General features: G+C 39.1%; 1 protein-coding gene across 3 annotated transcripts in view; it reads right to left on the reverse strand.

Moving 5' to 3' along the window:
• Positions 1 to 25,813, reverse strand: part of LOC120787382 (RNA-binding protein Musashi homolog 2-like) — a 294,204-nt gene that overhangs the window by 112,438 nt on the left and 155,953 nt on the right. The gene's annotated exons all lie outside the window — the stretch shown is intronic.

The following is a 25,813-nucleotide window of genomic DNA, read 5'->3' on the forward strand; positions in this document are numbered from 1 at the left end:
TGCAAAAAAAAAACCAAAAAAAAAAAACCAACAACCAATAAATCAGGTAACCAATTTTTAAAGTAATATTACTTATCTGCATTACTCAAGGGTACAAGCAGATTATATTTCTGATTACTTGCTTGAAACAACCTTCCCAATCTGCTTAGATCTTACCATGGACAGATCCAAACTTAATATTTACTTGTTCTTTGGTGCCTTTAACTGAACTTTTGCCTCCATGTTGGCTTTACTATTAATTATTATTGACCTCACTTAAATGTCTTTTCTTTGTTGTGTGAGAATCTCAATGAAAAGGTCAGGCTAACGTTGCTGTTATTTTCAATGAATGATTATAGGTTTTTTCCAAAGTGGGGGATGTAGTTGAGCTGAGCTATATGGAGGATGGCGCACAGTTGTGCTGCATTGGCACAACTGCTCAAGGGTCAAAGTTCTTTAAGAAATCACAAATTTAAGAATTTGTGATAGAGGAAAAACAAGTTTGCACTGAAAATGACTTAACGAGATCTCAAAATATAAATGTGTCCAATGTTATTGAAAATAAGTAGATGCTGTCTTCAACTAGTTTTAAGCCATCTTCACTATCACCAAACACTACCAGCACTGGAGAAATTATAAATCTTCTCCCCCATTTCCTTTCTAAATCTGGCCCTGCTTTACAGAGAAAAGTGATGTGAAAAGTGAGAAAAAGACAGAGAAGAAGAGACAAAATTTACCACAGACATGGTATCAGGAAAACAGTCAGCTTTTATCAAGTGTGGGAAGAGGTGCTTATCAGAGGCCAGAGCCCAGAGACTATCCTGGGACAAACAGCAAGGGACCAAATAAATAACCTGTGTAAGCCACAAAGCCAACCCTTGCATGTACTAATAGTCTTACAGGGTGTTCAAACTGCAAACAGCAATGTTCAAAAACAGCCAGTTGCTAGCAGTACCAGGTACCAGTATTTGACTGGCTAATGCAGTGTTTTGCTGGATGACATCAAATTGTATTGCAGCAAAACCTGAGCCAGGTTCAGTTGTTTTTCCAGACAATCTGGTGTTTTTGCAGTGGTCTCACTGAAATGACTTGAAGGCAGCCGCATTTTCAAGTTAGTGCTAGTGTTTGTCTTAACATGGCTATTTACTCAGTAATAGTGCTAAGGTTAAGAATATCGGTGGCATAAGCACGATAACATGAAAGGTAGTGAGGTAGGATGGCTTTCAGTCACATTTAACAGACTAGTTTAAGAATTATTTGTAGTATTTGAAGTAGAAAAATAAATACTATAAACAGGATTTTAAGAAGTTCAACCATGGTGCTTTCATTCACTCATCACTTGAAGTTGCCTCTTGATGGGGAAATGTTACTGTCATTTTTATAATTTGATTTGCACCTTGTCAAGAATCTGCTTACAGACCAAAAACCTGTCCACTAGAGCCTGAGGTTAAACACATCAATATTCTCTCACTCTCTTGTACTCCCACTACAATTTCCTTTGATAGCCCTTTGCAGTGTACAGAATTGAAAGAAATGGGATTTTGATGACTAGGCCCTTCAAACACGGATTCCTCTGCCCATCATATTTCAAACATAACAGTTAAACAGAAACCTAGAAACCATAATCTTCACATCTCATAGACCGATTTTCAGCCATCTTAATGTTAGATGGACATAGCCCTGTCATTTTTCAATGCATGCATCCATCTGTATGAGTTTATAGTGCACTACTTTCATTGAAACAAGGCCATCAAAGAGGATTTACGAATCCAAATCTACAGTATATACCAAGTCAACAGTGGTACACCATGACTTTATCCAATATATCCAATACAAACCTTAAGGGCAAAAAATATATAGATGTCAGATTAATGTTCTATATATGTTCGAGGTAAAAGTGTTTATTTGTTAAATACCAGCAAAAACAGAAATTTTACCCTGTCTTGTTACTGAACCTATTCAAATCATCAGGTATTTCACAAACATCAAAGATTTGCAGCTCATGTATAGTAGATGTCGTGGAGACCTAATCATGTTCTGAAATCTCCAAATTTACAGCTGGCTCACTGGCACTTTAATTTCTAATATATTTCCAATATTATCAGCTTTGTTTTGCTGCTGTCTTGACAGCATTTCTGGTGCTTCTTCATTATTTCTTAAAATGTTTGTGGCACTTTTCCTTTTGGCATTTGTTGATTGATTTGTTGAATCTAAAACTGACTCCATTCCTTGAAATACAATCAAGCGGGACCCTTACCTGTAACACTAGTTATTACTGTTGATTTATGTGGAGTGTTGCTACATCTTTTTCAAGGAAGATGTAGACAATGGACAATGTTTGGCTACACAACCTCCAAGACAGTAAATTGAATTTTCAATTTAGTTCTTATCTTATTGTAGCATAGATTGTCTTTTTTTTCTGCTAAGTTTGAGTGTCAAAGCTATAGAGTTACTGACAATCAACACCTCCCTTACCTCAAAGTGATGGCTAAGAGGGAAAAATGATATGATATCAGTGCTAGAGGATAGGTCAAGGAGTTGCCAAAGTCAGTAGCAATCATCCTCTGGGGACCATGACTATCTATTCTGAATGTCCTAGCATGTCCCTGTCAAGACATTTTGCTCTGGACAGGCTGAATGGCTGAGCATCATCACCATCTTTAGGCTGCAATGCTAGCAAGCAAAATGGGTCACACAATTCTCTTACTAAACAGACAAATACACATAGATGCACAGACACCAGGATGAACTTGCATGAAAATACATAACAGACATAGACATACTGTTGCATTCAATGACCTAAGTGATCTATCAGTTTGTTCTATTAGCATTAAAGGAACTACTCTAAGCTGGTTTAAGTCCTATTTATCAGATCAATTTCAGTTTGTGCCCGTTAATGATAAATCCTCCATGTACTCAAAAGTTAGTCATGGAGTTCCACAAGGTTCTGTTCTTGGACCAGTTGTATTCAACTTATATATGCTTCCTTTAGGCAATATTGTTAGGAAACACTCCATAAACTTCCATTGCTATGCTGATGATGCTGATTGTATTTGTCAATAAAGACTGGTGAAACCAGTCAGTTAGCTAAACTTCAAGCATACCTTAAGGACATAAAGACCTGGATGACCAGCAACTTTCTGCTGTTAAACTCAGACAAAACTGAAGTTATTGTGCTTGGGCCCCAACACCTCAGAAACACATTATCTAATGATATAGTTACTCTAGACGGCATGGCCCTGGCCTCCAGCACCACTGTTAGGAATCTCGGAGTTATCTTTGACCAGGATATGTCCTTTAATTCCCACATAAAACAAACCTCAACGACCGCCTTTTTTCACCTACGTAACATTGCAAAAATCAGGCACATCCTGTCTCAAAAAGACGCTGAAAACTAGCCCAGCCTTTTGTTATTTCTAGGCTGATTATTGTAATTCCTTATTATCAGGCTGTCCGAACAAGTCTCTAAAGACTCTCCAGCTGATCCAGAATGCTGCAGCATGAATACTAACCGGAACTAGGAAAAAAGATCACATTTCTCCTGTGTTAGCATCACTGCATTGGCTCTCAGTAAAATCCAGAGCAGAATTTAAAATCCTCCTCCTCACCTACAAAGACTGTAATGATCAGGCACCATCATATCTAAAAGAGCTGATAGTACCCTATTACCCCACTAGAACACTGAGCTCCCAGAATGCAGGCTTACTGGTGGCTCACAGGAGCCAGGAGCTGTGGAACCTTCTACAAGTAAAACCTTCCGTTTTGATAAATCTTATATTTAGCTGTGGCTCAGACTTGTCTTGAACCACTCCCTAGTTATGCTGCTATAGGTCTAGACTGCTGGGTGACTTCCCATGATGCATCAAGCTCCTCTCTCCTCCTATTCCTCTCCATCCAAATGCATTCATCAATGCTCGCTACTAACTTGGCTGCTTCTCTCTCATAGTTTTGTGCTTTCTCGTCTCTGTCCTCTCTCTCCTCAATTGCTGCAAGTATTTCTCCCCTTGGTGTTGCAGAGTCTGGCTCTGTGACTGCAAGCCACCTACTGCCCCCATGATCCTGCTCAACAAAACACTGCTTCAATTATTATTATTAGTTCTTATATTTAGTCTTATTATTATTATTATTGTTATCATTGAAACTTGGAAAAAACCTAGGAAATGTTGGAGCTGCTCTCTGCTTGGGAGTCAGCCTAATAGTCATAGCACTGACCCTAGAAGGGTCCATTTGGATGCAGTTCTGAGAGACAATGAAGCCCAGGAACAAAACTGATGAGATATGAAACTCACACTTTTCAGCTTTGATGAAGAGCTGGTGAGCTAGACGCCATTGTAGGACTTTGACAAGCTGTCTGTGTGTTTGCTCATCTGAAGACAAGATGAGGATGTAATGCAGGTAAACAAAGACATACTGGTTAAGCATGTTGCGAACACATCTTTCACTAATGCCTGAAACACAGGTGGGGCATTAGTAAGTCCAAAAGGCATCATAGTGGACACTGGGGGTGTTAAAAGCTGTCTTCCATTCATGCCACCCCCTAATCCTCATCAAGTGATAGGTATTTCCAAGGTCTAGCTTGGGGAAGATCTTAGCTCCTTGTAACAGTTCAAAAGCAGAGGAAATTAAAGGGAGGGGGTACCTGTTTTGATGGTGATGTCAACGAGTCTGTAGTTGATGCAGGGGCGGAGTTATTTGTCCCTTTTGGCTACAAAGAAAATGCAGCTCCAGCAGGTGGAGCTGACAGAGAGAAGAGGCACACTCTGGCGGTAGAGGTACCAGGAAGCAGGTCAATGGCAGTTCGCCGTGAGGAGGTAGAGAGGTAGCTTGAGAATTGCTGAAGATCTCTCTGAGATCATGATAACAGGTTGGGACCATGGAGAGGTCAGGGAAATCAGAGTCCGGAGGCTCAGGGAGTGACTGGGAAAGAGGAGGATCAGGAGACTTCAGTGACTGAGCTGAGGGACGGGGAGACTTCTTGGAACACACTGGAGACAAACTGGTTAGTGCACAGCCCTCTCCCCAACCTGTTACCTCACCAGTGGTCCAGTTGATTTGGGTATTGTTTCTTTTGAGCCAGGGGAACCCCATAATGAGTGGATGCAGGGGAGAGTTGAACAGGTGGAAGCTGACTTGCTCCGTATAACCCTTGGCCATGCAGACCTTGACTGATTGAGTGCGGTGAGTGACTTTACACAGACGGATGTCCAATCCATTTGAACTACCAGTTCAAATTTCTTAGCCAAGATCAGTCCATATAGCTTTCACCCATGCCAGTGTCCATTAATACCTTGCAACACAGGAAATGAGCAGGATAAGTTAACTCAACATGAGTGAGAGGACGAGAAGGAAAAGCATAGGAAGTGGTATGGCTCAGCAGCTCCCTCCTCTTCACTGGTGAGCCCAGTGTTTTAATGGACACGACGCCATGCAGTTGTGGTACCAGGCGGGGTCAGAGAGACCGTGATGGAAAGTGTCGAGCAGGGATGATGTGTTCCAGCCGTAGTCTGCTGCCAGGGTGCAGAATTCAGTGGTGTAGTTGCTGTTTGCCCTAGTTCAAATCCATAATGGCTCGTTCTGCCTCTGGGTAATGTGATCAATAATCTTAAAGTGTGTTAAAGAGTGAAGAGATCCATGAAGTAGCAGATAGTGGAATTTCGGGCCCCCTCTGCCGTTGCCCAGGCCTTGGCTTGACCACTCAGGTGAGTAATGATGTCAGCCCACACTATACAAGGAAGGAGCGGCAGATGTCGATGTCACTGGAAAACCTCTTCGGTCTCGACAGATGATGAAGAGAAGATGGTAGGGGAGCAGACACAGGTGGTTGTGGTGGCTCAACAACAGGAGCAGAAACAGGAGTAGGAGATGGCTTGGCGGAAGGAACGGGATAGCAGCTTTCACAGAGGCAGAGTAGGCTGAGTCCATCATTGCCAGTTTGTACTGAGACAATGGTAACCACAATGCAAGAGGACTCAAACACATGACTCAGGACACAATTCAGGGTTCCACAAATATCAAATTCTTTACTAGGAATAAGGTTTGTACACAGGCAGGCATAACAGGGCAGACAAACAAATCCAAAAACGCTGGGCAAAAGACGAGGTCAAGACTAGGCTAAGAAAAAACAAAAGCCAGGAACAGTAACACTAGGAGAGTGGAACGCATTTCATAAGGAACGAAGACCAACTGGCACAGAGGGAAGGGAGTACAGAGACTAACTACACTAGGAGAGGGGAGGCAATTGGACACAAGGTGACACAAATAAGGGGTGGCTCAGACAATCATAAAGGTGGGGAACATGGGGGCAGGAAGAGGGGATCTGAGACGAGAGGAACAAATGAAAAACTAGGAAAAACACGACCTAAGGAGCAGACCGGGAAATGAGGGTGTTACTTCCAAGGCCAAGGAGTATATTATTAGCTAAATGCATTATTTTTTGGGGTAACCTCAATGTGCGCATGCTGGCCTGAATGCTATCAGAGTTTAGGCTAACATTACAGGCTCTGCCCTGCACTTTATTGTATCTAGGGAATGTTACACCACAGCATTGCAGGCCAAACTTGTAACCTGAGATAATTATGTTTGCCAAATGCATTTGTATATCCTCAAAGCCTTTGCTCTTTTAAAAGTGAAACATACAAAGCATCCAAACAGGGTTATATAAGAACAAAAATAATGACATGATCTGATCTTACATTTTCCTTACACTGTACCATAATACTAGGGCTAACTAGACCTGCAATACAAGTGTAATGCTCCTTCTTTATTTCTGTTGTGTTCCACATGGCTCATCAACTGGTGAGGACTTGTTACTGTTCAGTCTTTTAGTGTGATGGGTATCAGGGGTATGGGTGGTATTGTGGAAGATTTTCTACAAAGAACTCAGAATACAATTAAAAACACAAAACACTGACAGGGTTAAAGTGAAATATATTGTAAGTTACAATATGGGAGACAAACAAACCTTATCAAAAGAAGTCTAAGGAGAGTCTCTCAATAGAAAGAGTCCTACAATCATTTTTTATAGTGTTTCTTGAGACAAAGAACTAAGTTCCAAATGGTTATCTTTACGTCAACCCAAACACATCATCCAATAAGATAGAAACATATATAATGTTCATGTGCTGTCCGTGCACTGGTCATAAACTAAACATGAGACAAGCATAGCTTGGTTTATTTTCATTAATGGTAAGGCGACAGGCTGCTCCACAGATAGGCCCCCCTGGACTCACAAAACATCTGTCCAGGGCCCCTGTGAGAGACCTTGAAACTTCTATAGGAGTATCACCAAAAAATAATAAATGATAAACCAACTTTTCCCTCCAAGTGTTAGGGTTTAGCAAAGAGCCTAATAAAGTTGTCAACCCTCTTTCCACACATATTTGATCTTTACAAATTTGCCAAATAATTTTCAATAGAAAGTACATGTTGTAAATTAACACTTTTATCAAAACACAGACGAAAAAAACAAAACAAAAATCTGAGAACCAGAATAACTAACCTAATCAGCCAAATAAAGCCATCACAGTCTATGTTCTGAATTAATTTCATTATTTTTTTTACGAGTGTGAATACTTGTCTCTCTTCCTCTGACACAAATATCAACAACTTTTATTAAGATGATATACGGTAATGATGATAAATACAATTCCTCAATTCAATTTCCCTGTGCTGCACAGTGTTATTGCGAGCTTCACACTGACAATATGAAGTTAGGTTCCATACTGCTCTCGCCAAAGATTTCATTTGGCTGTCTTTTACATGAGCAGGCTCTCCATTAATCTTCCTCCACAATGGAACATCAGCAATAGGATTTTACAGCATCTGTGGTAGATATTATAGTAGGCCAAGATCTGAATGGGTGTATGTACAGAAGGCCGTGGTTCATATTTTTCTTCATTGTAAGTGAAACTGGGGCCAAATGCATGGAGAATACAATGAGGATCTGCACTATATCATACACACACAGTCATTATTCACACACTGCAGCTAGGAGGGGGAGCCAAAAATGATAAGAAATATTCAGATGCTGTTTCATTGTATTTTTTTAAGCCCCCATTAGTGAGCAATAATATTCGTAAGATGAGAAGCTGTAGGAAATATAGACCGATGCATGTCATGATTTAAACTATTAAGGATTAGAGGTTTATTGAGAATGAGGGGGTCCTAGTCACCTCTGATGGAAATGAAGATGTCTAATCTGACCGTTCACTGATCACACATGGTAGTTTGTTGCCACAAAAGTAGAATTCCAATGTTGATATAAGTTTATCAGTTAACCCCTTTAAGCAAATGCGGATATCAGTTCACGTATCTTATATTATGAAGCTATTGCAAACTGATTGAAAATCACATGCAAGGCTATTAAAGTAAAAAAAAAAAAAAAAAAACAACATCAAATGCAAGTTAAAAATCACTATTTTTCAATAATAATTAATCAATATTCTAACTTTTCTCACAGTCTCTGGGATAGTTGTGACATTTCTAGTAGATGCAAATGCACAAAGAAAACCAAAATAATGCAAAATAATGCCCTCAAAAGCCTCACATGACAAAAAATCCACGAGGTGGCGGTTACTGTGGTAATACATGACTCAAGCCATGCAGTGTAACAGGGTGTTCAGACTGAAAACAGCATTGCATTAGAAAAAAAATTAAAAATTAAAGACAAAACAAAACACAAGAAACTGGTGATAGGACGGAATATGATAAAAGATGTTCTAGGTTTATCGGACACCAAAACACTGCGTAGCGGTTTATTATACTATGACACAAGATTTTACAGCTCAAAGGTATCATGTTGACAATCATTTTATTTGGTTTAACTTACAATTTATGTATTTTCACTTAATCTAGGGTATGACATGAAAGTTTACAACTGAACCCCACTGTAATATAATGTACATCATCTAATCTAATCTAATCTAATCTAATCTAATTTACTTTGCACATGGGAATTCCCAGCCTTTCAGGAGCAACAGAGCTCCTTTCGAATTTGCAGATAAAGCAGACTGAAATTAAATATTGAAAGTGAAAGAACACATTTAGCCCTCTGTGTGCCCCCTTGAGCCTATCTGTCACAAGGAAAAGGAGAGGGAAGAAAGGGTCCACCCAGGCTTTCTGTGCTCTCTTTTCAGCCTCAGTGTTGTGTTGTGGCTCCATGGAGATGGAATGGATCACAATCAAGTAATAATAAACCAGGTCTGTGAGCTGAGATGAGTGGGGAGAAAGTAAAGACGACATTCAGTAAGTTGTTTAGAATCTGTACGGCAAAATAGGCGTCAGTACATACTGTTCACCTAGGAGAAAATGGGGAGCCTGTGACTGTGGACAGTGGTTGGCGAGTTCGTCAAACAATCTTTTTCTCTAGATTTCTGTCTCCCTGCTTCCCGCTTGCAGAATCTCAACTCTGTATTCTCTATTTGCCTAGTTGCCACCCAGGAGGGCAGCTCTCATTAACCTCCAGCACTGCCCTCTACACACTTTAAATACGTAACATTAAAAACATAACTCAGTCTAAACTCTCCGTGTAAAATAAATGTTCTATTGAAGTTAGGATGCCACTAATTTGAGCTATTCTCCAATAATGTCCACACCCTTACCTTCTCTTCTTAATGGGAAATGTGTTGACCATTGTTTCATTTTGTTAATTAATGGTGCCTATGTGGTTCTCGGTAAAGGCTTCAGGAGATGCAGTAACATTAATAAGTATACACTGTCATAACTTTCATGTCCAGAGCCAAACAGATGGTGATTTCTTGTGATTTACTTATGATGCATGCACAAAGTTACAAAGATAGTACCATGTGGTTATTTTAGAACCATGAAACTAATATTATCACAATAAATTATTATTAGCATATTACCCCTACTAGCACTTTATTCTGTCCTTGACGTCCTTTTTCATCAAAATATAACCTTATGTCAATATTACTTGCACTGGTACCCTCTATTTGTAAAACTACTGTCCCATTATTATCAAAAAAGTACCATCCTGAGATAGCCTCTAATTTTGAACAGACTAGTCTATTGTCAAACCATTTTTCTGCCCCCATTTTACCTTTTCAGTTATAGCTCTTTACAAAAATCAAGCCCCAATAACTATCATTACTGGTATTGTTATTAACAGGATGTAACACGGTTGTTAATCTACAGTTACCATGGGATTACACCAGTGTTACCTTGTTGGTACCAATATTTTAGCCCCTCATAACCTCATCACAGAGCTATAAAGTGATACTGCATACAGTGCAATAATGTCAATTTCATGATTTGAAGAGTCTTTTATGTTTCAGTTTATAAATCATGTTGTCCTGTAATCTGTTTATAGCAGCCTTTAGCACTGTAGCACTGCTGAATACCACTACCGAATCATTAACTATCAAAAGACTTCAGTATGCTTCAAATAAACTAGTTAGTCAAAAGTGTTACCTGTTATGAATGGCTACACTCAAAGGTGGGGCAAAAAGCCTTCCATCATACAGACGGGAGGGGTACAGCCAGGACAGCTGAGACTAAAGAACAGAGCCCTTCCAACTGCTCCACCCTACTTTCTCTTCAGCATTCTCTTTTTACAAAACCAATCACGAGGCTTGTTCCATGTTATATTTGTCTGCCTGATATCTCTCCTAGAAGTTTGAGTCTTAATGCTTGTCTTTGTAATACATTACATTGTCCCAATGTAATGAATCATACAAATGGAGATCACACCACACACTTTTAGACAGTCTCTCCTAGAAGGCATTAATGGTGGTGCACTTGGTTGTGCAAACTTAAAATGGTGGTAGTAATTGTGTGAAGAGACAGGTTCAAATTCTTCCTACTTTGATACCTCAGCACACCTGGCCAATCACTGTGTTAGGTGGAATTTACCGGTTAATTCCACCATTACAGAGGGGTTTCAGACACTGTTAAAAGAGCCAACAGAGAGACTTTGGTAAACCTTGTTAAAAAACCCTGAAAAAATCATCTGGACCACACTGTAAATTTAAGGTCCATCAAGGGCTTCTCAACCAGAGTGAATAATCTGCTTTTAAGTTGCTCCTAACCTCATCTTTTGAGGTCTGCTCCATGCAAGCCATCTGGTTTTTCTTCACAGAATCCACATTCCTGACCCACCACTATCACTGGCTATCTTCAGTGTCAATCATAGAATCTATGTATATACTTCTGAATGCCACTTCTGGGTACTGTCCTGTACTGTATGTTATCATTATATTGTTGAGCACATTGTACCATTCACTGTTGACCAGTGAGGACCAGTTTCACATTGTTCTGTTCGGTTGTGTGATGTATATATAAATATACAATATTAAGAAATTGTATACACACAAATACACACACACACACGCACACACGCACACACACACACACACACACACACACACACACACACACACACACACACACACATTTGTTCACTGGTGACCCTTTTTCCAGTGGCGTATTGTAACATTTTTGTACTGCACGGACGTTGTAGGGAGGAGTTCCAGAGGATCCACATCCTGCATTATCCCCTGTGTGGTTTGATTAAGGTATAGGCAACAAAAACACTTTGGTCAAGATTAGGGACTATTTTAAAAGGGCCCTCAACCAATTTTACTCACGAAGTTTAGTTTTCTACTAAACTACTTCTGTACTACTGAGCCCGTGAGAGCAATTGTTTAATGTCCTCTTTGGCTCCGAAGGGAGCACTGTAAAGTCAAAGAACATAAATTTGACAATGTCATCAGTATTATTATTAGATTGTGCTTGGGACTCCTAATTATGGGGAATGTAGATTCCAGCACTTCAGTATGACCCATACTAGAGACTAAATGTCAGGATTTCGCTCTCCGCTGCATCTATTTTGACCATTTATTGTTTTAATTTGTCTCTGTAATTCCCCTAACTTTATCGAAGTGCAACATTAAATGGCATGAGTAACATGAACCAGTTTTGGCTAATCTTAACCAAGTGTCTTTGTTGCCTAACATAACCTTAAAAAATATGCTTTAGTGGCCTAATGAGGTAAAAATTTTACAGATATATTCAGTATGAACATTTAGCAACTTTGATAAGATGCAGTACATTCCCTAAAAACCTTTCCTGGTTATGTTAATAAAACATTTGTGTTTTGGCCTATCTTTCTTTCATTTAACCTGACTTTATTTAATCAAGACTCTGGCTGTATGAGAGGACTTCAGACCTTCCTCTTAACCAGCACATTACACAGCCACAGTGCAGTGAAATTAATAACAGACAAAATCCACAGTAAAACAGACCACAAAAAAGAATGCAGTTGTTTTGACTAGACTTTTGAAAGCCTTTTTGATTAACTAAAGCATCTTCATCCAATAAACATAATAAACATATATACAGACACATACAGTGAATTTGACACTCACTTTCAACTATTACTGATACTCTTCTCTCTGCAACCACATGAACACTGCCTCACCTTCCTTCACTTTCCCCTCACTTCCTCCCCATCCTTTTAAGGTTGTACTTCTTGAGGCACTGTGTGCCATCTGCCACTTTCTCTTTCTGGACAAGTTAATAAGATGACAACTAGGTCACCCCTGGCGCGACAGCAGCCTGCCAAACAGCATTGGTCAGACAGAGATGTACTGACACATGTGGAACAACTCAGCCTCTTAATTACCCCCCTCAAGCCTCTATCAACCAGTCAGACATATGCAAGTGCAGAGGAGTGGAGAGAGAGAGAGGCATTGATATATGAAGAGGATGTAGGGACTTTTCATCACCTTGCCCTTGGGGAGATCGATAAAGCAAGACGTTGCTTTTGGCAGCTTTAATTAGGTGCATTGGAAAGGAGGTTATCAATACTAGTTTACTAATACGTATGAAGTGGTGACTGAAACGCAGACTACATGTGAACCAGCTGTCACTTCCAACCATTTCCATTCTGCTGCTCTGCACTGCTAAAATCCTTATTTTATACCCATGACATCATCTGACAGAATCACTATATACATAAGTTAAAGACAACGGCTGTGCTGTGATTTTGGCTATATTTACTCGTAAAAAGATTACTCAGAGAGAAAGTTAGAATCTCATTCACGTCTGTGTCAGCTGCTGTGCACTGAATTGAATGTGACATATAGAGAGGTGTGTCTGTAAAAGAAAAGCCTGACTATGAGCTTGCTGGGCAACTTTCTTCTACGGAAAGTAGCAAAGGTTTGTCCAGAAAGTCACTAGATATTTTGTGACGAAAAGTCTGTAAATATAGCGAACAAGGCATTAAGTTGGCAGCACTGCCTGTAAACCACATCAATGATGCAGTACAGACTGTTTTGACCAATTCATTTTGAAAGAGCAACAACCAATAGTTTAACTTCGGAACTCCGTCACAAACATTCCTGTTTAAAGACCAGCCCCGCTGTTGCTGTCCAGCCAAAGACAAACTGTACTGCTACAAGGGGGAAGAGAGGTACACACGGCTGCCATTCCTTCCCCTACACAAAGCATGGTTGCTTTGAAACAATCAACAACTTACCAGGAAAATTAAACCACAATCAGTTAAAATGCCCAGGCTACATCCACAAAGTAAACCTTATTTATTTTTACTGACAGCCTGACACTGTGTGTTGCTTTATCTGTTTGTACTCTGACAGGTACTGTGCAGTTGAATTTCTCTGATTAGTGCGTGGTGCAGACTGTTCATGGCTCAGTCAAAACTAAGATGCCCGGTCTACATGTCCAACAGGATTGACCAGTTGCTAACCTTGTGTGGTTCTCCAGAGTAGGATCATTTTTTTCCATTGGATAAATAAGGACTGATATTTTACATAAGGTCTTTTTTGGACTTTAAAGGCTTTTCAAATATACAGAGGACGGGCAGATTCACAGACTTTAAATGTATTAGTTTGCCTATATTTACAGTATTTGTTGCCCCAACCACACAAGGGAGCTGTAAACCAAACCAAACTGCTGTGGAAAAGTGGGACACTTTCAAATTCCACCACTATATATGTTCTTAGAGGACAAGAAGAAGGCCGTCTAACATTACCAAAGCATTAACTGCAACATGGTATAAGAAGTCCCCAGTTATAGTCATAATACCTCAAATTGTATTCATGTTAGATGGACCAACTAAGTTTCCTTGAAAAAAAACATGTAATCTGGCACTAATTATAGAAAAAATTTAGGCAAAGTCATAAGATTTTTATTCACTTGATTTTTTTTTAACAAAAAACAATCGAAATATACTTGTGAAAAAATAACCAATTTGTTTTGATTTTCTCTGAAAATGAAATGACGATAATTGGGCAAGAGAAGGATTTGATAAGAACTGAGAAGGATCTGAATCAGAATTACTCAAATCTAAATGATGCCCAAATGATGGAGTCGCATCAAGTCAAGAAAAATCAAGTTCATCAAGTATCTCTATAGAGTTACCACATTCAATTTCTGAAAGAGCAACAAAACAGCAACAGTTCTCAATCATGCCTCAGCTCCTAAAAAACACGTACATTATATCCACAACAAATACCATGAAAACCTGGTCTTGAAAGCTTCAAGACACTTGGTACTGTTAAACATACAGAAAGGCAAGCCAAATAAATAAACAAACAAAAATAAACATATGAGACATTAAGCATTACTTAAAATAACATACTCTCCTTTTCACCCCTTTCAATACCAACAGGACTATGACAAGTGACAATTTATCAATGTACATTAAAATTGAAAATGACACTTTAATCTGTGTCCAGTTTTAAAAGCTAAAATAAGGATTTTTACCTTCCTAAAGATCTATAGTCCTTAATATAAGTGTAAAGTTAATGGGGATGTATATTAACACCAATCACTCGAATGTTATTCGGCAACACACTGAAACTTCTGATTTCTAAAACGGTTTCTGGCCCATACTCAGTTGTGAACAGGGTAAATATGCTTGTCTTATGTTAGATATGTATTTCAGTATTATGTATACACATTTGCTCTTTAAAAGTGTCACATTAGAGAGCTAACAGAGTACGATGCTGCAGAAGTACCAAAAGAAGAACCTCAGAGTAAAAACAGCATGAATGAGCCTGACTGTGGAGGCAGAGAGAATAGAACAAGCACTGACTCCTTACCACATCTCTGAACTGCACCACTTAATCTCATGGGAGCTCATATTTCTACAGTAGTGGGCTGCTTAGTGTGAAGTGCCTGAGGGCCTGGCTTTGACAGATGTCTTCCTGAAGGCGGCTGTGGAATGACAGTGGGGGGTTAGTGGGGATTCAAACCAAATACAGCCCTGTGTCAAAACAGTGCAGGGGGCTTCATTGGCGGGGGTATGTTGTTTTAAATACCTGTGAGACAGTGAAATATGATCTATTAGGTCCAGTTGGAATAACAAATTAATGGATTCAAAGGTTTATCATACGACAAAACACTGCACAATGGTTTGTAATACTCACAGACAGGATTTTACAACTCTGGAAAGTAATCACAGTGGAAACTATTTTATCTTTCGCCTTGACAATCATGAGGTAAAAAGTAGAAATACAGCATTCGCGTTGCTAAATAATCTACCAGGAATTAGCGTTTGCACGTATTTGTTTGGCCAATGAGGCGCCTTGCCAGATGAAGTTGCACTGCATTGCAGAAAAAAGTTGAGCCTACCATGAGGTGTCCTTTTTACTACCTACTCTCCAGTGATTAAACCTCAGATGAAATACTAACAAGCATATGTAACAGTTTAGGAAGTAGGGATGGGTATGAGAGCTAGATTACATATCCGAGAGATGGCTAAGTATTATCGTTGGACATTTTCAGACAGTCCTCTGATGGAATGCATTCATAGTGTTGCACTCAGGTATTGACATGAAAAGTGTAAGATATAGACAGAGCTGGAGAAAGAAGTTCAAAATAGAGGGGCATTTTGGTATGCAAACAGAATAGCAATCGATACAAAACATGCACAAGTACACAGCTTAACACCTACATCACTGGTGTTATTGTATCTGTCCACACATCCGTCAGAAAAAGCAGTGAAAGAAGAAGCCAGAAACTAGGGGACACATCTAACAGGCCCAATCAAAATTGTATAAAAAACCAACCGTTTATGGTATTAAAGAGCTCATATATCTGTTAGTGGCACCTGTAGGGATGTAAAACCTCTGCCCTCAAAGAAGCTAATTAAACTCAGTGTGTAGAGGGTGCTGGGCATCCATTAAGGTGACCTGAGCTTTATGTGTGTCGCTGAGAAGATTTAAGTGGCACACACTCACAATTTTTGCCCAGTAAGGTTCTGTTTTTCACACTGAGAATACCAAAGGAACATATCATAGTAAATGAGAACTGACTCAATAAAAGAAGAATAGAACACTTTAAACACAGACTTGTCAGACTTCGGTTTGCCTTTTTTATGAATACAATCAGGGTTTGCATCAATTATAATCAATTATTAAGAATGTTTATGTATGTTTATAAACTACTATTAAATTATTTGAAATGTCATTGAAGAAATAGTCATATATAAACCTCTTGTTAATGATGGAATAATCATTAACAAAGAGTTTATCTATCTTAATAAATTATGAAAAAGAATTACTTGATATATAATTTATCTACTGAAGGTAGTTTAAAAGTACTGGTCAACAGACAATACATGTTACTAATAATCAATACAGGATTCATTAATTAAAATAAATAATTAATAATTTGAAGAAAAAACAACATTTCAAGAAAACTAAATATTATTACAACATTTTTTTTTTTTTTTTTTGTCTGGCCATTTGTGCAATCAATTATGATAACACAGTCCTCACTAAAATGATTTCTAAGAAATAGGGCAACAAAAAGGAGCAGCCACTATGACATCATTGGGGTTATTGTCTCAGACTTGACAACCCTCCTCCAGAGCCACAGAAGACATAGAATAACTGGTTTCACAGGCTGTGCAGTTCTAACCATAACTAGTATAATGTGCCCTTTTATTCTTCTAGAGCCTTCAATTCAGTCCCTGAACTGCCAAGGCAAAAATCAGCAATGCAGGTTGTTCCCTAATCAATCAATTTAGACAGTAATTTTTGTAAATGACTTTTTTAAATGTAAAATTGATTGATTTGTATTTGTAAAAAATAATGTATATACACTATGCGTATCTATTTTCTTTTGATTAAAAAGAATTGATGAAATTAGGAATCATTGTCTTGGGGCCAGCAGTTTAATGACCAACTGGCCTGATGGGTCCACAGGGAAAAAACTAAATGTTAAACCCTGCCCTTACCCAAGTGGACCAGAAAATGGCAATTCGTCTGGAAATAAATGCTCAGTGTCCAGTGTCTTCAGTTAATAAATTATTTTTGTCGTCAGAGGGTGGTTGACCACAAGGCCCTGCTCTAAACAGTAAAGAGCAGGGACAAGGTGGGTCAGCTCTGCCTAATTGGAAAACAGACAGATGGTCCTCACAGTGAATGACCCATCACAACTTCCCAGTCAGTCTTGAGGTAAAGAAATCCTTGTAATCTTATATGATATAAAGGAAGATAAATGGAACAGTTGTAGAATAAAATATAAATGAAAAAGAAGATGCTATTTGACTTAAAATTGGCACCCAGCAAAGCTAAGTTCTAAAGAAGAAAGTGGCTTAATAATACATATGCCAATCAGAGGCAGTGATGAAATCATTGCTGGCCACAAACATGGTGGTAAGGTCAAAAGCAGCTGGTTATTACCACAGCTGTATTATTTATTAGAGTGATTTTCACATCAAGTGGCCTTCTCTGAGCTGCAGCGGCTCCCCCAGACCGCCCACACAGCCAGAGAGGAAGCAATGGGCCAATCAGCACAGTCATGCAGGGAGCCTGCCTGTCACGCTGGGAACCAACCAGAGAGCAAGTCAGGGGAGAATTTCATCTGCTCCTCAGATAAACCCTGTGGTAATGGTGGGATTTGTCAATCATGCAGGTTTAAGAAACTTGAGATATAGGACAGAAATTAAAGCAACAAAAGGAAAAGGTTCTTCTGCTCATATTAGAGCAAGGATGTGTTGCTATAACTCACGCAAGCTGCATTTGTCAGCATTTTTCCACAATTTGATCAGATTGAGCACTTGCAGCCAAATGACAGAATCCTCTAATACTGTGCCAACAAGATTGTAGTTTTTCCATCTCAAATGCAATGTTCATTTTCCAAGGCATATCACAAACACTGGTATGTGAAATCTCTGGGGTCCTGGCTGAGCAGCTCATATAATGATAACTGTGTGCTGCTTTCACTGTGCTCATTCCTGCTACAAGTTAGGGAAGGGAAATTTTGTCTTGTCTGAACCAAGGTGACATTTCTGAACTCTGTCTTCAGAGAACAGGGAGGTTAAACTGATCAGCTTCTGGAATTGCCTTAGACAATAACGTGTGTGATTGTCAAGCAGATCAATTTAAATCAAAGGGTTCATTTGTCATCAGCACACAGTTATACTGGGTCAAACTGGGAAATGAAATTCTTAGAAGACTACTGCACCAAACAGATATACACACAATATTGAGAAAGATAAGAATGTAACAAGTTAAAGCAGTTAATAATAATAATAATAGTAAGTATGCATCTCCTATGCATACTTGAATGCAATTTGAATATTAACACATTTCTACACCCTCACATCAAGATCATAAACTACAGCAGAGGGTATGATGTGTGGTATGTCTATAAGGTTAGTATGGGGGATGTTAAGGACAAAGAGGTATGGTTTTTATATTGGGGTGAACATAGCTAACATGGACAATCCACAAGTCCCCATACAGTACTTTAAAATAACTACATGGATTGTCCATTAGGCTGTGATTTTTGCCAAATGCAGTCGGAGCTCACGGTAGTAGCTACTTCGGCTGAATGCATTTGATGTCGAAACTGATGGAAGACTGCTGGTGCATCGCTGATGTGTGGCTAATGATATGTGGCCACTGTGGTGTAAGAAGTGGAAGATGAAAATCCCAGCCTGACTTCAGATCAGGATAGACACTGCTAAATAAAAAGTGACCAACTGAAACATCCTATTGGGACTCCCTGCGTTGTATAGTAAATACAACGCTGGACTGTCAGAACATCTGGCCAGAGTCAAGTCACAATAAGTCCGCACTTACCACAAACAAACAGAGACTTGAGTGGTGTATGACATCATGAAGACATCATGCAAGAGCTGTGGGGAACATTACATTAGTGAACCAGTAAGGACCCTGGACAAGAGACTGAGTGAACAGAATGAACACCAGACCAAACCACACAGCATCCCCTGGGAAGAGGTCAAAAGTCATTGAGCAGGAGTCAGTGGAAGACTGGAGAAAGATTAAGTGGGTCGTAGCAGGAGTCTCGTGAGAATTCTATCCAAAATATCTGACTCTGTCAGAACTTTGATCTTTTTGGTCTCCAAAGCTCTAGATCAGCCTTCAGTGGACAAGTCTCACAAGTGAGACTAGGACCAGATGATTTCTCCATGTTTGTCCCCATTGTCAAGTTTCTTCTAGGACGGCCTTTAACTGCATAATATAAAATGCATTAAAAGATTTGGCAATTATTATTTGGCTATCCATGTACAGTAGTTGTGTATGGTTTTGATATTGTTTGTAAATTCATCCTTGGAGAAACAGGGTTGGACTTAGCCAAAGTTCATTTTATGTCTGTTATGTACTAGTCCCCACTCCTTCTGTGCTGTCAATCAGCAGATGGAACCTTCGAAGGGACATGTGGTATTTTTGAGTCATCGTGATGTTTTCTCACTTATTCAGGTTTTCCCTTCAATTTGTCAAATTCACGGACATAATAGACACTGCACAGTGAGGGGGCAGAGCAAGATGGAAAAGCAGGTCCATAAGTAGACTGTAAATCTCTTAGCAAGAGTGTAGTGATTTGACAGTCATCCAAACATTATTGAGTTTCAAGTCAAAGTTTAATGAGCACAAAATTACAGGGGCTTTGTTGCTATACAATACTTAAACATAGTGTTAATAATGTATATTATTAGTACTCCCTTAATCTTTTGTTTGTTGTCTTTGATCTTCAATTTTTATGTATCTTTAGATACTAATTCTGTGCAGCTAACTAGATGTACTTGTGGTATCATCACTCTTTTTGCTGCTGTGACTGAGATTTGTACAGAGAAAAGTGTGAATTCAAAGGCACAGAATTGTCTGAGCAAAACTGGTTCTTCCAAATTGTGTAAAGCAGAAAGCCTAATCAATCACACTTATCTCCAACTGACATTTGCTCAATCATCCCTCAAATACATACTGTATGTATAAAGGAAATAGTAGCATCTTTGTGCTGACATGCAGTGTGCCCCAGATGGCCAAAGTACTGTAGCTGCAACTACTGACCTAATATACACTGATCAGCCACAACATTAAAAGTGGTAACTTTCATACATACAAACACATCTGTGATCAGTGGCCCTCAAAGCAGAATGTCGTTTCTCCCAGTCTCAGAGTCCTTTAGGTACTTTTTTGTAAACCCAAAGTGGGCTTTTGTCTGTCTTTCAATGAGGAGAGGCTTCAATCTGGCCACTCTGCCATAAAGCCCAGATCGGTGGACTGCTGCAGTGATGGTTGTCCTTCTGGAAGGTTCTCCCATCTCCACAGGGGATCTCTGGAGCTCAGCCGGAGTGACCATCGGATTTTTGGTCACATATTTTACCAAGGGCCTTTTCCCCCGATTGCTCAGTTTGGCCGGGTGGCCAGCTCTAAGAACAGTCTTGATGTTCCACACATCTTACAATTAAGAATTATGGAGGCCACTGTGCTCTTGGAAACCTTCAATGCAGCAGGATTAAGGAAGCAAGAATCACAACCTTAACGTGGTGGAAGGTTTTGTGAGTCTCAGTGATCCTGGGAGCTGTGTTGTCTGGGGTATCAGACCCTGGATGGAGGGATGGACTGACTCTGAGAGTATAAGGGAAAATAATCTTTGGTCTAATGAGAAAAAAATTTAAATCAAAACATTATGTATGGCATACACTAAACACTGTTCATGACCTATCTAATACAATTTCCACAGTAAAGCATGGTGGTGGCATCATGTTATGGGAGGGCTTGTCAGAGGCAGGGACAGGGATTCTGGTTGGAATTGAGGGAAGGAGGAATTCAGCCAAATACAGAGAGATTCTTGAAGAAAACCTACTCCAGTGTTCGCCAACCTTGGACTGGGGCGATGGATCATCTTTCAGCCAGATAATAACCCAAAGCGTACAGCCAAGACAATGCTGGAGTGGCTTGGGACAAATCTCTGACTGTCTTTTTAATGCCCCACCCAGAGCACAGACTTAAACCTCATAGAACATCTAGGGAGAGACCTGAAGATGGCAGTTCTCGGACGATTCCCATCCAATTTGATGGAGCCTGACAGATCTGCCAGGAAGAATGGGATAAACCGCCCAAATCCAGGTGTGCAAAGCTTGTACAGACTTACCCAAAACGACTCAAAATTGTAATTGCTGCCAAAGGGGTACTGAAATAAGGGTCTGAGTATTTTTGTCAATGAGATATTAAAGTTTTTGATTCTTAATAAATTTGCAAAAAATTTTAAAAACATGCTTTCACTTTGTCATTATGGATTACCAAGTGTGAACTAATTTACAATTTAAAATTAAATCTAAGACACAGTAAAGTGAGCAAAAACTAAAGGGGTCTGAATATCTTCTGAAGCTACTCCAAATCATCAACATTAGCAACTGTTACACTCGAGTGTTCTTAGTCGTTTGACATTTTCCTTGAGATTCTAATGAAATCAAACCCATTTTTGATGCTACTTATGGTCAGAATTTTTTTTTTATAGATTATTTTTTATTGTTTGTGGCTGAGTCAGCCCTTACCATTAGATTATCTCTATTATCTCTATCTATTGTTTTTTTTAATTAATTAATATTATTTTACACATGATACTTAATATATAATAATACATCAGAATATACAGTATCAGATTTTCCTTCCAAGTGGGTTCTGCTGACTGACTGATTCCTGGTCCTTTGAACCTGTCACACTAAAGTTCTTCACACTGTGTGAACAAATCAAATGTGTCAGGCAAAACAGGCTACTCTGTGATCGCTTCATTTTGGGAATGCACCTCTATCTTAGTGTGCATGTGTGTCTGCATGTGGGGGTGCCACACTTTGCAACTATGGGGTCCGTGCCTACAGGGTATTCTAATCACCCCCCTGCTGTAAATAACGTAGATATGGTTTGTTCCTGCAATCAAGGCACATACATACATGCAGTCCTCTACTGCAGGAATAATTTTGCAATCAAAAAACAAGACCTTCTCTAAGTTCAATAAAAAGCTAAGTAAACTCACAGGGAGTCTCAAGACACACCGTGTCTTTAATCAGTGTTTTGTTTGTAAAGAAGAGGTTTTTTTTTGTATCTTAGAAAGATGATAAATATTGAATTTTCCAAAACACATACATTGCAGGAAAAAGACAGAGCTATGCTTATATTTGTGTTTTATGGTTCCAAATGTTTTTGGAAGAAAGGGCATCCAAATTTTGTCCCAGGCCTAACAAGAATTCTTATCAGCTTTAAATATCCAAGGGCCTTTTTTAATCACGCAAGTACAATAACCAGTGCAAGTTTCCAAGCTCACCTGCTTTTTGGGTCATGTCCTACAGTGCAAACAACTCAAACAACCGTTGCCTGACCAGTGTGGCATTGCCAAGCCCTATGTTAATAACATGTGGTGTTTGCCATATACTTGAATTTAAAAGCTGCACCCACCTGCTACATCCTGCAAAAGACTCCACCTGCTTGACCACTGACCATTCGGCCGTTTGTGGCCTCCTGAGAACCTAGCTACCTGCCTTCAAAGTTGGTTCATTCATTGATCAGTCTCTTGCTCTCCAACCTTTGATTATTATTATTATATTATTTGATTTTCATTACTACAACATTTTATGATACTCCTTGTCAATATCTAAAATATTTAACTATCCATCACATTTATCTTCTCTCTTTGTTCATTATATGTATAACTATTTTAAATATATGACCATATATCTGAGAAAAGTTGTACTGATTCTTTTGTGCATGTAAATCTTTTAATATATGTCATCATTTCGTAACTGATGGGTCACAACAGAATTTCAAAAAAAAAAAAAAAAAAACATCTGCCACAATCTGCAACGCACCATTCATCAATCACTGGTCAAAACAAGAAACATTCAAGAAACAGCAATAATAATCAGGAGTCAGATGGATAGTTTGGATAATAATTTTGCAGGTCACCTTCGTTTTCTCCTCACAGAGAATAGAAATAAGGTGGGGTCTTGTTTTATTATCAAGTCAAAGTCCCCATGTTTTGAGTACAGTCTCAATGCCATCTCTCATTCTCAGTCTCATTTACCATTATCTTCCTAAGTTTTTTCTTAAATTTTTTCTGGAAAAAGGGCCTAAGAAACGTCTAAGTCAGATTCATGATGTGTTCTTAAACAGCAGATTTATATTCTTAGAATTATAAATCCCACTGTCCCCGTAAATTGAAAGCACGTGCCAATCGTTCCTAATTAGCATAGGTAAACTCCCTGCCAATCCCCATAAAATGGCATGAAACTGCAGGGCTGTGTGCACACACCTAAATCACAATGAGAAACTGAAAAGAAAAACTCAGAGAGAAGTCAAGAATGCCTAAATGAAATCTAAAGGTAGTGGGGCACTGCACTCCAAACTAAGAAAAACTTGATGTAGTTTTGAATTGGAGATACTATTGCAGGAATTGAAAAGCAAACAAACTGTTGTATTTAGTAGCTGTTGTATTTAGTAAAAAAAAGATGCATAGACATCCTATGCACCTTTTTTTTTTTTTGCTTGTTATGTGGACACTGCATCTGGAGAACAGCGCACAACTGATGAAGTAATAAAAAAATGGTTTGACCCAAATCTGAGGCCAAAAAGATATTGCTGAACAGAGGAGAGACGCTGACCACCAGAGGGGGGAAAGGCTTGCCCAGACCAAACATTGCATAATTGATCCTCACAATAATAAAAGGTCACTACAATGGTATGATTTTTATCATGTATTTACAGGTGAACTCCCACTGAGGCAACTATCCTCTGAGGCGGTCCTGGACAACCAAGAGAGAATCGCCCAAACGCTTACACAGATAGCCTCAGTACTGGCCACAAGCTCTGAGACATTTTAAGAAATTAATACAAATTTAAAAAGATAGAAAAATAAGCACTGAAAACTGTTTGATATGTGTTTTTTTAATTGATGTGTTTCTTTCTTGAAATTAATTGTAAACTATAAATAATCACACTTCTAAGTCACACCACGTTTCATGGCGATGTTGTGCAAGACACAGCAGACCATGATTATCATACTAAACTAAAATGATCAAAATATTAAATATTGAATATTAAAAAAATGCAAAACTTTATGGTAGAATTTGGCTGAGGTAGCCTATAGGCTCTCTAATGTTTTTGCAAGCATAAAATACAATTTCTTAGCTGTCGTCTTTATACACACCTTCTCTGGTTTGTAAAGCAGCTTGCTACCGACTGTGTCCAAACACATCCAGCATCCTTTTAAGCATGTCAGTGGTGGAGGGTGGAGGGTGGTATGTGTGTGCTGCTGACTGAAGGACACCTAGTGAGTCTTAACCAGGGGGTCAGGACACATTCTCCATCTCCTAAGTCATTATAGAGATAGAGTAATTTATAATTACTCAAAGATGCGTGCCGATGAGCAATGCATCTCCAGCAGCTCCTCGTTTGAGGTGCATATCCGCAGAAATAATGAAACTAACTCTTAAAAATATTATAAATGGTAAAAAATATTATGATGATTTCAATATATATAATATATAGCACTGCAAAAATTGAAGAAACTTAATTATTTTACACAAACATGTCAGCACTCAAATGTGTGTAAGTGTGCTCATAGGTGTGGCTAAGAACAAATCCCAAAAAAGAAAACATTGGGGAAAGTCGGAATGTTTGTGAAAACGGTGTAAGATGGTTTTAAGAGGAAATTTCTCCATAAGAACAGTTGGTGATTGAGACCCATTATTATCAAAAAGAAGGACAGCCAAAACTATGAATATAAGACCCAGGTTTTATTAACCACAAAGATGTGTGACGGGAAAATGTATATTCACTCATTATATTCCTTTTAATACCTTTGTATGTAAAGACAGAATCTGTTCCCTATCCTTCAATATCATATTTTATTTACAGAACTATCAACCCCTTTCTAAGTATTGTGTTGGTCTTGAATGGCTCACTGGTTCCTGTATCTGACTTTAAAACTACTCAAGACTGAAGGCCAGTCTCCTCCTCTCTGCTGCTGTCTTTGTAAAGTCCTCTGTTTAGGGGCAGAGGGCTTCACTGCTGAAGCCACAGATAAGGCCTTCAGATAAGGAGGGGGTGGAGATAACCATCCTGCTGCCTACATCGTTCTGTACCATCAACTATCTAAACCCTTTTATCAGACCACACAGGCCTCCCACCTTCAATCTCCGTCCTGTTCAACTGTGGGGCACCTTTTCTCTTTTGCCTTTTCTCCCACCCCCTCATTTGACCCTCTCATTCTTTCTCGCCTCCTGTGTCTCTCTCTTCCATCATCCAATCACCACAATGTCAGTGCAGATCCATATCGACTTATCAGAAGGGCAAAATGACCGAACGGGAAATGAGGCAAATTAAATTGATAGGCAAAATAAATGTTGGTCTATGTGGTGTGGCGTGTCATGTGGTGTTGTATGCCCTTGTCTGTGTGTGTGTGTGTTCATATCAGTCAGCAGTGTGGAGAATCACTATGATAAGGCAACAGATTTAGTATGGATTGCTGGGCAGAATGAAAGCTATCTAAAATGAGCAACAATGGACCTGACCTTCAGGGAAGTGGGGATGTTTTAGGAAAT

The sequence above is a fragment of the Xiphias gladius genome, unplaced genomic scaffold (genome assembly GCF_016859285.1).
Source record: "Xiphias gladius isolate SHS-SW01 ecotype Sanya breed wild unplaced genomic scaffold, ASM1685928v1 HiC_scaffold_1472, whole genome shotgun sequence".
Lineage (NCBI taxonomy): Eukaryota > Metazoa > Chordata > Actinopteri > Istiophoriformes > Xiphiidae > Xiphias > Xiphias gladius.